This window comes from Neodiprion virginianus, chromosome 2, assembly GCF_021901495.1.
Source record: "Neodiprion virginianus isolate iyNeoVirg1 chromosome 2, iyNeoVirg1.1, whole genome shotgun sequence".
In the NCBI taxonomy this organism is placed as follows: Eukaryota; Metazoa; Arthropoda; class Insecta; order Hymenoptera; family Diprionidae; genus Neodiprion; species Neodiprion virginianus.
In genome coordinates, this window is record NC_060878.1 from 5,654,617 (window position 1) to 5,670,004 (window position 15,388).

A 15,388-nucleotide genomic window follows, 5' to 3' on the forward strand; every position below is an offset into this window, starting at 1 on the left:
CCACCATTTTTCAAGGATATTCGCGTTGTCCGTTCTTCCTTTTCTTTATGTATATCTTCGATTTGCTGCGGCCTATTCGGCTATTTCGAAACCCTTGACATTTAAAACGCTGTTCTCATTCCGGTTGAGAAGAATTATGTCCGTGAATTAAAAATTTATGGATTTCCGTCGAACCCCGCTGATTACCTATGCGCATAACTGTACGTGTGTGTTGAAAGATTTACTAGGTATATTCTCAAGAAATACCTTTTATATTTATGCAGATTACAGAATCACTTTATGTAAAATATACTTTCCAGCATGTAATCAAACGGTTGCAGAATCGTCTGTGTTGCTCTTTCAGTCGACATTCAGAAATTTAAAGAGAATAAATAAATAAAAACCCATTTCATAGTCAGCCAAGAAATTAGGCTATAAGTACAAGAATCTAAGAACTCAAATATTCTCTGAAGACTCGATGGAGGAAATGGAATTACGGTATTGAACCTATCCAGCTGCTGTGTAGATACTCGTGATTGCCTGCGGGTTCACTCGTCCAGATAAACCCAGAGAAATCCCCACGTTACACAATCAGTGCACATCCGTTGAAACGGCCTTCGGAACCTTTAACACCGTAGTACAATGTACATTGATCAAATATTGACTTTTACTCGGTATAACAAGTCGAGGAGTTCATAAGACGGCTGAAAGGAAGAGGGGAAAGAAAGAGGAAAGAAAGAAAGGAATGATCCCTGTTCAACCTTGGGGTCAAGTGTCACGTGGGGCCTGATTGAGTCCTACGTGACTCCGTACACCGAACACACCAGTGACCTGGCTTGCTTTTCTCCTATCGAAGCGACCGTACGACAAGACCGTGGTCTAAGCAGCCCTCCCCAGTTGTAATTTACGGGAGAACGGACCTCGGTGATCAGGCACAAATGAGGTACAACTGCAGGTGAAGCACGCGTGTACCTTCCCGATATGGTTAACGCGGAGAAAAAACAAGCTCGACAATTTCCCCGGACTTAGGAATGATACGACGGATACTATACGGGGTGCCCAAGCCTCGTGCCGGAGTCCTGAAGGGCTGGCTGTCTTACACCCCACGTTCGTAAGAAGGAAAGAGGCGGTAGGGCGCAGCGCCTGCAGGATGGAACAGCTAGTGCAGCACGTGGCAACGCGCACGTGTCCAAAGGTCGTCGATCCCGGGTTGGATTAAATTTGATTTCCTTCCGAGCGTAACGCGCGGTGCAGGAGAGAATGCACGATGGGTTGCACTCTAGGAAGTGTTCACGAGGGCGCAGAGCGACGTCCTATAGATATATACGAAGAACCTTCTCGCCCCGCGGTGGGAACCGAGTTAAAAGAAAAAAAAAGTAACGGCGAAAAAATTGTAAAAGGGCAGAAAGTTCTTGGGTACTGCAGTGATAATCGATGGTTCAAATACGTGGATCACGTCACGTGATCCGCTTGACGGCTTATACGTGTACAGTAGCTTTGCATCGCTGGCAGAAAAGGGATCTCGACTCTTGGTCATTATCATTCCGGACCGCTGAGGACTGAAAAACAAAGGACTATTCACCCCGAGAGCTTTTCACTTTCAAGCTTCACCTCAAACAGCTCATCTGGAGTTACAAAGAGAAGAAGACGAATAAGAAGAAGAAGAACTTGAAGGCCGTACAGGGCCATGTTTTATTGAGGTGAAGTGGCTGTTGCATGAAAAATTCATTCTTGAAAAATCGATGCCACCAAGTTTGGCGAACTGAGCGCTTCGTGTAGCAAAAAAAAAAAAAAACAGCATCGAACGGCTATTAACCTCGACAACTTCCTTCTGCGATCAAATCTCTTCAGGTCCTCGACTGGCTTTTCTTTTATTTCTTTTTTCTTCCTCTTCTTCCTTCCTCCGGAGGATAGGCTCGTCCGTTTTTTCGAGGCTTCGTGTTGACCGTGTTTGTTTCGGACACGTGCTTTCGAGGAGTGTTATTTGATTTGGGTTGGATAACGGTCTTAGATCACGAGGCACTTCAGCGGCTGTTTGGAAAAGGGAAAGAGAGAGAGAGTTTTGACACATCGCTTCGCACCGCTTCTATCCCGTTTCTGTTTTTCCCTTTTTCTCTTCTTTCCCCCTCTCCGGTAGGAAATAATGATATTCAGGTAAAATTTTGTCAGACGATTAAGGATCGACTGCTACCGATCCTCCGTCGAAACCCGTGGGCCTCAACGTGAACCAAAGGAAGCCGAAGTAACGGGGGCAATAGAACCCGCCCGTTTCATAACCGGGGTTGCCAGGGTAACTGCATCGACCGATGCTATCCAACCCCGTAACGCAGCATCTCGGCTACTGTAAGCCGAGCAAGCACTACTCTTCTTCCTCTTCTTCATCTCCTTCTCGAAGTCCAAATCTACTCTCCTCGTACCCCACGAATCGTATTCAGTTTTATGAAAAAATGATATCCGGTTGATGCGTTACACTGGATACGACAGGGGTGGTCCTATATTGAAACTCCCCGGAGAATCCGTGGAACCTCAATAAACACCGTGTTCTACCAACATGTTGTTTCTCAAAGTTGCAATTCGGAGATTTCCATCCATGGCACCATTGCATTATAAACCTGATTCGCACGGGCTCTGAATTCGATGCGTTTATAAATGTTATATACCCCAACAATGAAAGTCGACCCGGCGATATTAGTAATCTGTACAGACCAAAAGCTACTGCACGTCCAAGTAGCAGGATCCAGCGACCGCTGCACCATGGCTTACTGAAAGGTTTTGCTGTTTCCTGTCTTGTTACCACACCTGCCCGATGGTCAAAAGGTTCGAGTTTATATCGAGCCGAGGAGAGCATGCATGGCAGGGCGCTGTGCACATGTCTGCTGAAGTCACGGACAATCCTGAAGATGAAACTACGCACGTTATATCGTACATACGTACCCGTATAGGATAAAAATGTATAAGCTGTAACATTCACCTACTTACGACGTGAATGTATCTGGGTAATAAGAATAAAAATATAAGGCAGCTCGTATGGTTTTGTGCATACAGAGTTCAAAGCCACCCTTAAAGTGCCAGCGGGGTAACGAATTTGATTTTATTCCTTCAGATCGAAGCATAGATTTGACTGAAAATTTTTGATTTCACATTTTTCACCACGAACAAGTATATCGTACATGTAATATCTCTATATTATAACATACGCTAGGTGGGAACGAACTATCTACCTCAGCCAACGATGACTTGCACAATTTTCCTCGGCTGCAGCAGCGTGTCAGTCGAGCAGGTGAAGGTCTTTTTAAACAAAGTTGCTTCATTGACATGCCACACTTGGCGCGATACGGAACTCGTCGTATATAAATCCGTGTCATAGCCGTCCATTAGCATTTCACTGTGCGATGCGAGGGCGTCGCAGTGATCGCTCTCGTCTCTTATCACAACAGAACTTTTAAATTGTGCCGAGCGTTCGTTTTCCACTTGACCCGATAAAATATTCCGCGGTAAAGAAAAAAAAAAAGAAAAATTCGAGAAGACAAAAAACAATGCGTAAAAATTAAGAACCTATAAATTGGGTTTCAACAGACGACAACAGTTATTTATATATTTATATTAAACAATAGCGTCTGTGTCTCTACACGAGGAATATATATATATTCCTCGGGACTATGACTGTATAAAATAAAATTTTGTTTCAGAATACCACGATCTACAACATATCAAAAACCCGGACGATTTCACTGAAACCCAATTCCCATAAGATTATTACGGGATTCTTTGGAGAGCTGCCTTGTTGGGATTACGTGTAAGCTTGGGGGAAAAGTTAAATAGATGCGAAAAAAGAAAAGGAGGAGGAAAGATGGTAAATTTTACGTTTCAAATTTTACGGCTTAAAGCTATTAATAACGTATTCGAGACACCTAACGGTATATAACCGTGGACCCCGCAAACGTATAGAGAGAAATAATACGCGTGTATTCGTGGCAGATTTGTAGCCCGCGAGAGCCAACTGCTGCTAGATTGAGGCTAGATTGCCCAATCGTTGTTCGCACACATGTAGATAGATATGGATATGTGGACAACCGCGTTAGAAGGACGGATGCGTATTTACTCACACCCGCATAGCCGCACATGCGATACAAGCCAAGGCACACACACCCGGGCCCAGCCTCAAACTGTTTGACTAGTTTAACCTAAAAACGGCTGAGTTGCGTGCCGCCTCGCGTGGGACGAGGAAACTAGGGCAAAAAGAGGACAGAACCAACCCGAAACGAGGGCAAAACTGAATGATAGCAGAACCGGGGCTCTGGGCTTGGCCCAACGACTAATTCCTGCATTTCTCAAATGAATTCAGACGCCTTCCACTCGGTTTAACCCTAGAACGGTAACGGAAGGGGGGGATTAAAAAAATACCCCACGCGAATTTAAATTTCCCGCCGCAAGAGAACGACTTACGTTTTCGACTCGAGACACTGAAATAAATAACATTATTGTTCTAGGGTTAAGATAATTATAAATATTCACTGTGTGTGTACTTTATTGTCGGCCCGAATCGGATAGGAATCACATTAGAGTGCAGTAAAGAACACCCAGTTAAGCTCCATTCTCGTAAAAGAGAAATTCTTTCTAATACGATTCTAATTTCTAATTTATATTGTGTGTAGTATTTGGCTCGAGACTGTACAGAGTATCTTGATTCAGTTTTAAAATCATGTTGGTCTCCGTTCGAAAAAAGTTGGTAATATGGTACATGTAGAATATATACTTGTATATATATATATACACACAGTACATAATGCAATCACAAAAAGAAGATTTTTGACTTTTTTAAAATTGCAAAAACTACGTTTTATGTATACGTTTAGGTACACAAGCAAAACAAGAATGGAAGAGATAACGTTTTCATTTGTGTAACAAAAAATCACGACATCTACGGCGATAATGGAAAGAATCAATTATGATCGTAGAGTGCCTCTAAAGTCTTTCTCGCAGAGCCGCTTGTTTATAGCGAGCTGTTCCCGCGATTAAGACGCGTGAAATAGTGAGTCGATGTCACACCACATAAGCTCCTAGACTAGTGTTGAGCTAATATTTGGTCCTGGCAAAGAGAAAGGGCTGTATATAGCCGGTAATCAGTGGCGTAACAACTACAGGGAAAAGATTTTGTGGCAGCAATGCGATCGCAATGCATTTCACTTCGCGTATCACGTGTCAAATGTATTCAAAAATTGAATCAATTTTAACAAGATGCAAAATTTAGCATTCAGAAGTTTATTGAATTCATTGTATAAGTATTTTCTTCGCGAAGCTTTGTCGAATCAAAGATACGTGATAGATATATTTTTTTTTTTCAATACAAAACTTTACCATTCTTAATAAATCTAGGATAATTTTGTTCTAATTAAGGCAAATTTAATCAAGCACACTTGCTGTAGATTCGTAGGGTAAAAAATGAAAAAAGAACTTGCACATTTGGTCAAACCGTTGTTTGATAATTCAATAATTCTCGCCTAAGATTGTTCGCTAAAGAACACGACAAAACTCTTGTTTATAATGCACTTTATACTACGCACGCTTATAGCTACGCCACTGCAGGTACAAATTTCCTGTAAAACCTTTTCAAATATTAGTACAAACTTAGGGAAAGAATATGTACATAACCTGTATTATTATATTCTTTGAGTTGGCCAGTGTCGAATATCACATGCTATACCTGTCTATGATACAGCTATCAAGTGATACGATATATGTTCGGATTATAATAACAAACATATACAGCTTCTGCATAAAAGTAAACGTCTACCGCAACAGACTGTGGAAAAAAAAATTAAAAAAAAAAAGACATAAAGGAAAACCGGCGTTATGACTGCACTTTGATCTAGAATTCGCGTTATATCCACTACGAAAGTACATGGAACGAGATACTGTTATTTATACACGGACATTAATGGTGAACAGATTTCTTACGTAACAACATTTATATCACAAGCCATAATTGTTCCGATTATTACCTTTCATTTTTCACAACTTGTGTATAAGCATCGTATTCGATATTTGCGCAAGATTGTACGATTTTCGATTAATCCTGCAAACGTCCGTAACATTATTACCGAACACATATGATTTACGACTAAGGTTTCCTGCACCGTTCGACCGTAATTAATATAAATAGATTTCTTTGTTTCACACAGTTTTGATTCCAACGAATTTTGTTTATTACCTATAGCCGAAGTTCGGGCACGTCTTGGCTTGCCCGCTCGCTTTATAACCCAAGAATTCTCTACATAACGCCACACAGGCAACTGTGAAAAAACCGTTGGTATAAGTAAAGAAAGCTGCGCACTGTTCTTTCGAAACTTGTATAAACGGTATAGATTATACGGTATACGCGACCAGCCTTAAGCGAGCAACGATAGAAATAAATAAAGAGAGAATGAAAAAGGGAATGGAAGAAAAAAATAAAACTTCTACTCAAATATATGTTACTCAAGTGTGTAGAATACGCGTCGCTGTTATATATGCGTATACCGTGAGTGCGTGAACACTCCACTGTACGCAGACATATACATATAGGAGATCGAAAGTGAAATTTATTTTCTAGCGTAACCGAGTAGCAGTGACTCTTTTTTCTTCTTCTCCTCTTCGTCTTCTTTCCTTTTATTATTTGTTTTTCTTTTTGTTTTTTGTCTCCTCATTTAAACGTCCGAGCACGTATTCCCACGTCATTTGAACAACGCGCCCTGCATTACTACACCCACACTTATATCGCGCTGTTTGCGTGTATGCGTAATTGTGCATAATCTCAATTTGGCTGTAGAGACGATGGTAAGATAGGGTACTCGAGGAGAGGTGAAGACACTGCAGGTGTATTCTAAACCGTGTTTCTTCTTCCATAATTATTACCAAGACTCATTGCGCAAAGTTGTTTGAAATTTTATTGGTAAATTTTTAATTATAGATACCTCAATAATTATATGACACTTGATGCAGTGAAATAACAAACGCACAGTTACGAGAAATTTGAATTATGAATGACCGAATGACGGGAAAAAAATCTCTTAGCAATTTGGTAGTATTTTTAATTGCACAGAATATATGGGAATAAAAAGTTTTTTGTTTAAAAAATTTGGAGAGATCGTTTGTTGTAACAATGTTACGTGCAGCAGCATTGACTATTGGGCATCTTTTCCTCGTCTATTGGCCCATCGGCTCGTCACCTATCAGCATCTTCTATTTTTAGAAACTGGTACCTCGAGGCCAAGCCTCAATTGGGCAACCTCACTTTCATTTCATAGGATTCGAGTCGAGTAGAGTCGAGTCGAGTCGAGAGTTAACTCTCATACCGTATCCTTTTGATGTCTCCGCGCTAAGCTGCGAGACCCCTTCTCATTTTTCTCTTCTATCATACGTCCAGGCTGCTTGAGAAATCCAGCCATGAATAAGTGAAGGTTGAAACGGTGTATTATCGGCCCGTTATAATTGCAGTCCTATAGGTGTAATGCATGTGTACCTATGTATCGATGTAGCATTGAACTATCGGGTAATTACACCCAAGTGCATCATGCGTGAAAGGAACACTGCGTCAATAAATTCATGCAAGAATGAAGAAGTTGGTAACCATGCTCCCGATATAAAATACTCAAGCAATAAAGAATACTCGAAATTTTCTAGATTCTTGCAGATCAGAAATTACAACTATTATGCGCCAAGGTGTAGGTATAACATTACGCCGAACGATCACGCGATAATCAACATTTAAAATGCAAACCTGGTCAGGCTCGAATCTACAGATAGGAAAGATAAGGAAATCATTCAGCCGGATTCAATTTCAAGAAAAGTCACAGCTGAGTCTGGTGGAATTGTTCGTGTATAATTTGGCTGGTCGCTGCAAGGTGAGAATGCAGGTTTTGCATGGATATACGATCTACTCCACGTAGCATCTGTCCCAGAATTCAATTGTAGTGAAAAAGAATAACAAAGAGGGAAAAAAAGAGAAAAAACATGAATAAAATTTGAAAGCAAAAGATCGGACGTCCTGCGCTCACTTTTTCTCACAATCAGTCACGCGCAAGGTTGATTCTATGATGGTAGATTACAGGAATAAAGCTACGGCATAATAAGGTCGAGAAAATTTCCGATAAAGACAAAGTATCAAATTAATTGTGACCTGCCTCCTGAATACATACCCACGATCATCGAGCTAAATCGCGTCGGAATAAAATTACTTGTTGATTGTTTTCAACTTTCCTCTTTTATAGCATGAGATGAAAGATACCCGCAACAGTTTGGGAATTTTGGAATTTTGCAACAAGAAAATTTCTCTCGTACTTCTGCAACGTCCTTATCTCACCCCGATCTCTGACCACTGAACTGTGCTAGCCTTCTTGTTCTTGCTGCCGAATGTCCCATGACTCATCCCTTGGAGTTGCCACGTTTCTCCGGGTCACGGATTCCCCGGTCCATATATGACCAACTTCCGCTATCGTCTGATAAGTTTCTGTCGTACCGCATCTGCGGCATGTTGATTATTATACAGAAACACCACATTTGTAATCACCGATAAAATCTGGTATAGTTAACATTGTGATAAATGTTCAAAATTTGAGTTCGGATAATCAGAGTTCGGGTGCAAGAATCGATGCTTCAAAGGGTTCAGAGCCTAGGTATTCGAGTTTCATGTACAATCTGCCAACCGACCGCGAACAATGCGAATCTTTGAATCGAAACACTCGCTTTGGCGGTGTACTTAGCATCTGCTTCTAATTGCATAATTAATTATCGACCTGGGTATAACCGCCCAACCGACTCCCTTCCTGCCTGTGTAGTAACCATGCAGACCCGGTTAATTGAACACATTCATGCAGCTACTCTGCAGCACCGACCACACACAAGCTCGCATTACGGTTCATTCAGTATCAATCCCGCACACGAGCGTGATAGAGAACCGTGCCGATCGCTGATCGGTGATTGTAGAGACTTTCCGTTCCTATCTGATCTATACGCAACATCAAAGGTGCCGACCTTGAATTACAAATTAAAATCTTTCACTAAACGCGAGCATGTTCAACGCGTTTTTCATGGTTGTTTTCCGTACATAAAGTACCCGTTTCTATGACGGTCGAGTGAGTCTGCGAATGCACATACGCGCAGTACCGAAAATACCACTTTTCAAGTCTTAGGAGTTGAAAGTGGTAGTTTCCGCACTGCGCGCATGCGCTGTCGCGAACAAATCTGATATTACGGGACCCTAACCTCAATTTCGTGCTTCGTGAAGAAAAGCGTAACGTACTCTTGTTATGTAAAGAATCGTGTGCAACAAGGAGATAACGGTCTTTCGACTCGCGTATTTGCAACATTCGTCTTTGGCTAACCTACAAACTTACGTTCGGCCCGAAAAGACCGAGTTTGCTTCATTGTTACACAATATACTACTACACTTCCCCTGCCACTCCGCTCTAACGGGTTAGTAAATAGAGGTATTAACGAGAGAAGGAATGAGTACGCGAATGTGACAGAAGCTTGCAGTGCGGATGAAAAAAGGCATTTGAAGACAAACGCGATGCGATCGTGATTTTTCAATCCCATCCAGTAAGATTGGTAAATTCGTATAATTGGTGATACGGCATTGAATATAAACGTGCAGCTTACCGGTACATCTGTGTAAATGTAAGGAATTAGTTACTGCGGGAGCAGAACTAAAAAGCGATTATGCACAAGAAAGTAGTATTTTCAGGTATATGACGATGATGATATCTACCGCAGGTGTCTTAGAATTTCATTGATTCCTCATTACCCCTAATGAAAACGACACGAACGATTGTTCCCGCAACCAATAATGAAATAGTTTCGTAAACCGCGACGTTTCTGAATTTTTATCAGCAAATACCAACATCGGTTAATCCTTGACTCTCTCTAATCACAAATTTGTCCGTATTACCTGCAACAGCGGAAGTTGCGTCTATCTCTACTATCTAATTCGTAAAAAAAATTCTATACATGAACAGTGAAATGTGTCTCGACATTTTCAATCCCGGTTGCATATAATACATCTCATTTGCCACATTGTCTTAATCAAATCCATCCCATCGGAGCTGGTACTACACCCCGTTGTAACCCTTTGTCGAAACAATACATGAATATAATCATGTCGTAGGGAGGACGAGCATGAACTAAGGAGCTAGGTTACGAGATATGCCTCGGATGCTTCGAGAAGCGTAGGGATGCGACTGCAAAGACCCCCGCAGTTAGCCAGGCACAATGGAACTATGGACCGACTCGCTCTTACACGCTCCGATGCAGCAGGGCATGTGCCTAGATATACGCGGGTCTTCGGTAAGGACTAAGGGCGCACATGCATCACGTTGGTACCACGCGAAACGATGGCGAGGTGGGGGCACCACGTGACTACCCTTCCTTCCAGGACTGTCAACCATCCCTGACGCGTAGCGCGAGCACGTGGCTCCCCACCATCTTACGGAGAACGAGGATTAAGCGCGAAGGCAGTGAGGGGCGGCTGGGGTCGATAGCTGCTGGTGTTGGTTGTGTAACAAAGGAACCTGCACCACCAGCTCTCGTGTCCGTAATACTCGCAGGCCTCCTCCAGCGGTTTCTTCTTTTCATCCAGGATAAGAACGAGGTACTGCTGCTGATGACGGTGCTGATCACGATGATGGTACTCCGCATTACGTGCGTATTTTTCACCGCGTTACAAGGAGGTCGCGAATTTTAGTTGGGTAATTCAACGTTTCGAATGAAACCTGCGCGATGAACACTTATACTTCATGTACCTCTTCGACCACTGTCGTGTCCTCGTCCAGGATGACGAACCGTTTATAGGTCGATAACTGTACGATCCTCTCTCCTGGACTGCGAGAATTTCTTTTACTTTAGGAGTCGATCTTACCGAGCTTCTCGGGCCATCAAAAATTCCTTGGTCTTTGAACAGCCGTTAAACCGAATCTATTATTCCAGAATATTCACAATTACTGAATTGACCCTGATAAATCTACTTTGTTTCCAACTAGAACAATCTCACGAAACAGGTATATGCCATTAAGTATATTTCGCAAAGCATGATCAAAACGTCAGAGCCGGTTTGTGCAATAACTTATAGTTTTACTTACACACCAGTATAGTTACATAGGTGTAACAGGCGATTAATCATGAGTCTGAATTATCGCCTCAGTGGACAAGGACGGTTGTGTCTATGTGTCAGATATCCCTTCACATATATGTATAACCGCAGTTCGTCCGTGTCTGTGTCCATGTACCTAGATTCTATCCGATATAATGCATGATAAATTCTCCTCCCCACGACGCACACACGCGTTCAGACGTTACACGTACGTGAAGCCTGTATGGGGAGGCTGCAGGGTGCTTAGAGCCAGGCTAACCCTTCCTTCGGCACCCCGCTCGCTGCATAATATGGTGTATAGAAACATTCAAGGAAGTGCACCTTGTGCGTATCGTAGATTACAGTATCATTATCTGTTTCACTGTCACTGATTATCATCTCATCCTTCTTGTCCTAGTTGAAAGATTCTTAAGCTGTTGGGTTTTAGTAATTTAACATCGTCGATCAAGCGGAGGGTTCCTAGAATTATACATGTACCAAGATTAGTATATTGTGTTACAAGTGTGGAAAGTGAGCGATTTCCGACGAGTGTGACCTTTGCAGCGTGAGCCGAAATCGAGTGCTGCAATTGGTCGAGTACTAATGTAAACGCAGCATAAGCCAATTAGGCGGCCGCTATAGGCACACGAGTCAAATATCACCCATCCGCACATATACAGTATACGCGCGATATTTTTTCTAACACCTGTGAAGGAAAATTTGATTTGAGAGGCAAATGAATGTAATATAATGACTTAAAATAAGTATATCAAGGGCAATCAAGAGGTATAGGCCGGGTTTCATAAACCTAACCTAAATGCGAAAACTTCAAGTAGAATTCAGCCCGACGGCGTCACTGGCGGTGCGTAAAGTCCGTGCGTTAAAATTAAGTAAGTGGAAAGTGCGCATGCACCAGGAAGGCCATAGTGCGTAAAATAGAGAATTTGACTTAAGGAAACAGGGAAATTTACGCACACTCCACAGGTTTAGGAAACGTAACTTTCCAAGCATGTGTTGGGGGAAGATTATATAATCTCTGGATTCCACGACCCTGAACATCGGCTTACCTAACCGACCTACTGAACTTCCCTGTAAGTTGGAAAAAAAGAAGAGAAGAACAGAAAATTAAAAGGTACGAACGCAGATCGTATTACGCTTTAGTAGGTATCATACATCATATACACGATAAAGGCGCGTGAGAAAAGTACAGCAGCATTTATAAGATGCAATTACAACCGTGTTAAAAGTGAGTCTGTACGGCAGTCAACATAGGTACAGTGAACTTGACATTGCGGCAGAGAGAGAAACATGATTTGCAAATTCATGTTGCGGGTGTAGCGGGCCTCGCTTTCGTCCTCGCGTTCTTTTTTTCTTTCCGTTTCATTCGATACCCTGTACAACGTTTCCTTAAAACACAGGAAGAGCAAAAGGCAATGCTACATGGGATTCAGGACACTACGGACCTGCAGTGTTAATGCGTGATAGAGAGAGAGCGGGAGGAATTAGTTTGCGGGTAAAACAAACCGGTGAAAATTGTAGAGCATGTCGTAGAGCCGCGAGGATAAAGTGCGTGAACTAGACAAAGACTATAGTCCTCGACGAACTCCTTCTTCTCATCTGCTCCTCCTTTCTGCTTCTCGACACAAAGGCCCCTTTACACTTTGAAGAACCTCGTCGTCCCCGTCATTGCGGTACGCAGGCATGTATGTACGTGTGGAATCGACAAGGACCACCTGCTACCGGAGGCTCGGGCTTTCCGGGCATGGAGCGATCCAGGACTCTGGAATACAGGGGCGTTCGGTTCGAGTTAGGGTAGAGTGAAGGACGAAGAGGGGGGGTAGCTGCGCGAGCCGGCTGCGCGATGAGCGGAAACGGTTTTGCCGCGCGCGCCGTTAGCGCCAGTCGGTGGTAGAGTCTAAATTCCACTGGTTCGTTTTATGCGTGGCATGTCGCTTGCGAAGTAGATGGACAAACTGAGACGGGCACCGAGCGAGAAATCTGGAAACTTCAGAAGGACGTATCGACGAGGGGGGGCGTTGCAGATCAAGGTATGGGAACAGATTTCTTTGAACGCAACCACCCGGAGACACCCGCAAGAAATTTCAAAATCCCTGGAGTTGCGCCACTTTCGAGCCCAGCCAATAACGCGAAATATTAAACTCACGTGATACCTGCACTCTACTCCTACGGTCCGATCGCCAAATTCAAATTCAAACGCAACGCGTCTACCAACTATCCGTAATTTTTATACCAATACACACGCGTGTTTTGAAAAAAACTTTACATTGGGCTCAAAACGCATTGCGGAACAAAGAGTGGGGGCAAACTGGCACCGCCGCGATGAATTTACGATCGCATTTAACCCGATCGCGGTAATAAAAGGCTTCGTTATTGTGCAGCGATTTTTTCCACGACTTCTTCAAATCGTGTTTCCAAATAACGCTACATGGTACCTACTATTTTCGAGTATTTTCAAACTACTCAAGTCCTTCAGTACTTCGATTTATTTAGTATTTCTTAGCCGATCATCGAGTCACTATTTCACCATTCTATTTAGTATACCATTGACGTTCCAGCTCGGATGTGATTGTTCCATGGGCACACGGGTTACATAACCAACAACTCTCTCCACCCCCCACCCCCCTCTCCCCCTCCTCCTCTTCACGCGCTCACTCTCTTCTTTTATAGCAGATAAGACTCAGTCAGCAGCTTATCTAAACCACGTGGCCATTAGGGCAATATCGGTGAACGTATTAGTGTGTACGTACCTACTATTAAACTATAGCAACACCACGTAGGTGATACAATACAAACATCAGTGCATTCACTGTGAAAGGCTTAGCTTTAATTATGTTATGCATTAATTACGACATCGATTTTAATCCAATATGAAGCTTATATTAATCACCTTTGATGCGGATAAATTTTCCGATACTTGCGAACAGTCTTACACAAGGGAAAATAAGGAAATCGAATAAAACTATACAAGTAGTATTCCACGAATACAGTCACCGTCACATGAGTCTTGTAATATATCATATATAATATCTCTAATAGCGTATACAATTAAATCGTATAATTAACTCGCTCGAGCGATTCGACATTTATCGTACCGTTAATTCCACTCGTCCTCCCCCCCACCCCCCCCCCTCCTTCAACTCCCGAGTCGTTATATTGCATCCTGTAGAGATTTTCTTCCTTTTTATTACCCCACATTTATCGATGAAAGGTTTTTTTCGTAGTTTATATTTGTTTTATATTCCGTATTACGAGAAGTAATGATTCGGTCGTAGAAGTCCGTTAAGCTCGAGGGGCGAGGGGAGGGGGTTGCGCGGGGGAGCAAGCAAGGTAATTAGAAGTTGGCTATGTTCGTCGACGCTTATAGTGCTTGGACCACCGGAAGTAGGGAACCACAATATGATTGCGTAGTTTCCTGCAGCGTGCGTTACCAGCTTTACACACGAGTTTAATACAAACTCCGTATACCACGTAAGATAGAAATTTCATGTAATGCATTAGCCGTATTCAAGATACTCATGAGATTTGTGACGAAGTTGAGAATTCTAGTATAATAACCTATCTAGGTTACAGTTGATCGTGGTGCAAGGCAACTGCTGCAGACTACTATGCTTACAGTCACTGTACCCTCCATTCCTAGAATTCACTCTCTCTTCAACTGCACAACTATCCGTATATACAAGTCGCGACAGTATAATACGTAATCATTAAATCACCAGTTCCCCCCCCCCCCCCCCAATCATCCTTTTCGGCCTCATCAGCTAGATTTTACATCGTTTCTCTACGGTTTCATATACACGATCCAGCTATCTTCATATTTCGTAGAATTGTATGCATTCTTTTTTCTCTCTCCTCAGATGACGAAAGAATAAACGTCTTTTCCCGCGAGATCAATTCCATCCTTCAAGTACACACGATACATATACACACATACTTGTAATACCGTTATACGTAATAACTCATTTCCTTTATCGTGTATGTGTATCATATACGTATATATTACATAGTATAGAAAGTCGCTGCTGTATAACAGTGTGCGATCGCGGTGGAGCTGCAGTCGCTTGATATATGAAGTGATCAAATTTACTCTTTATTCAAATTGAGCGTACATATGCACAGTCTGCAGGAACTCGAGGAATCACCTACGGGTACACAAATTGATTTTCGTGATTGAGTATTCGGTTTTGTCCGAGAAAATAAAATCGTAGGTATATATTGCAATACCCGATCTTCTATAAATTATCTTGTCCATGGATTTGATTAAAATTAGCCAGAATACGATATGTG

At 42.4% G+C, this 15,388-nt stretch overlaps 1 long non-coding RNA gene across 2 annotated transcripts in view; it reads left to right on the plus strand.

Moving 5' to 3' along the window:
- The first annotated feature begins 12,980 nt into the window (after positions 1 to 12,980).
- The window catches only part of LOC124298207 (uncharacterized), a 36,340-nt gene continuing 33,932 nt past the window's right edge, over positions 12,981 to 15,388 (plus strand). For both annotated transcript variants that reach the window (XR_006906752.1, XR_006906753.1), the window contains exon 1: positions 12,981 to 13,131. This is a non-coding gene — a long non-coding RNA (uncharacterized LOC124298207). The remainder of the gene's footprint in view (positions 13,132 to 15,388) is intronic.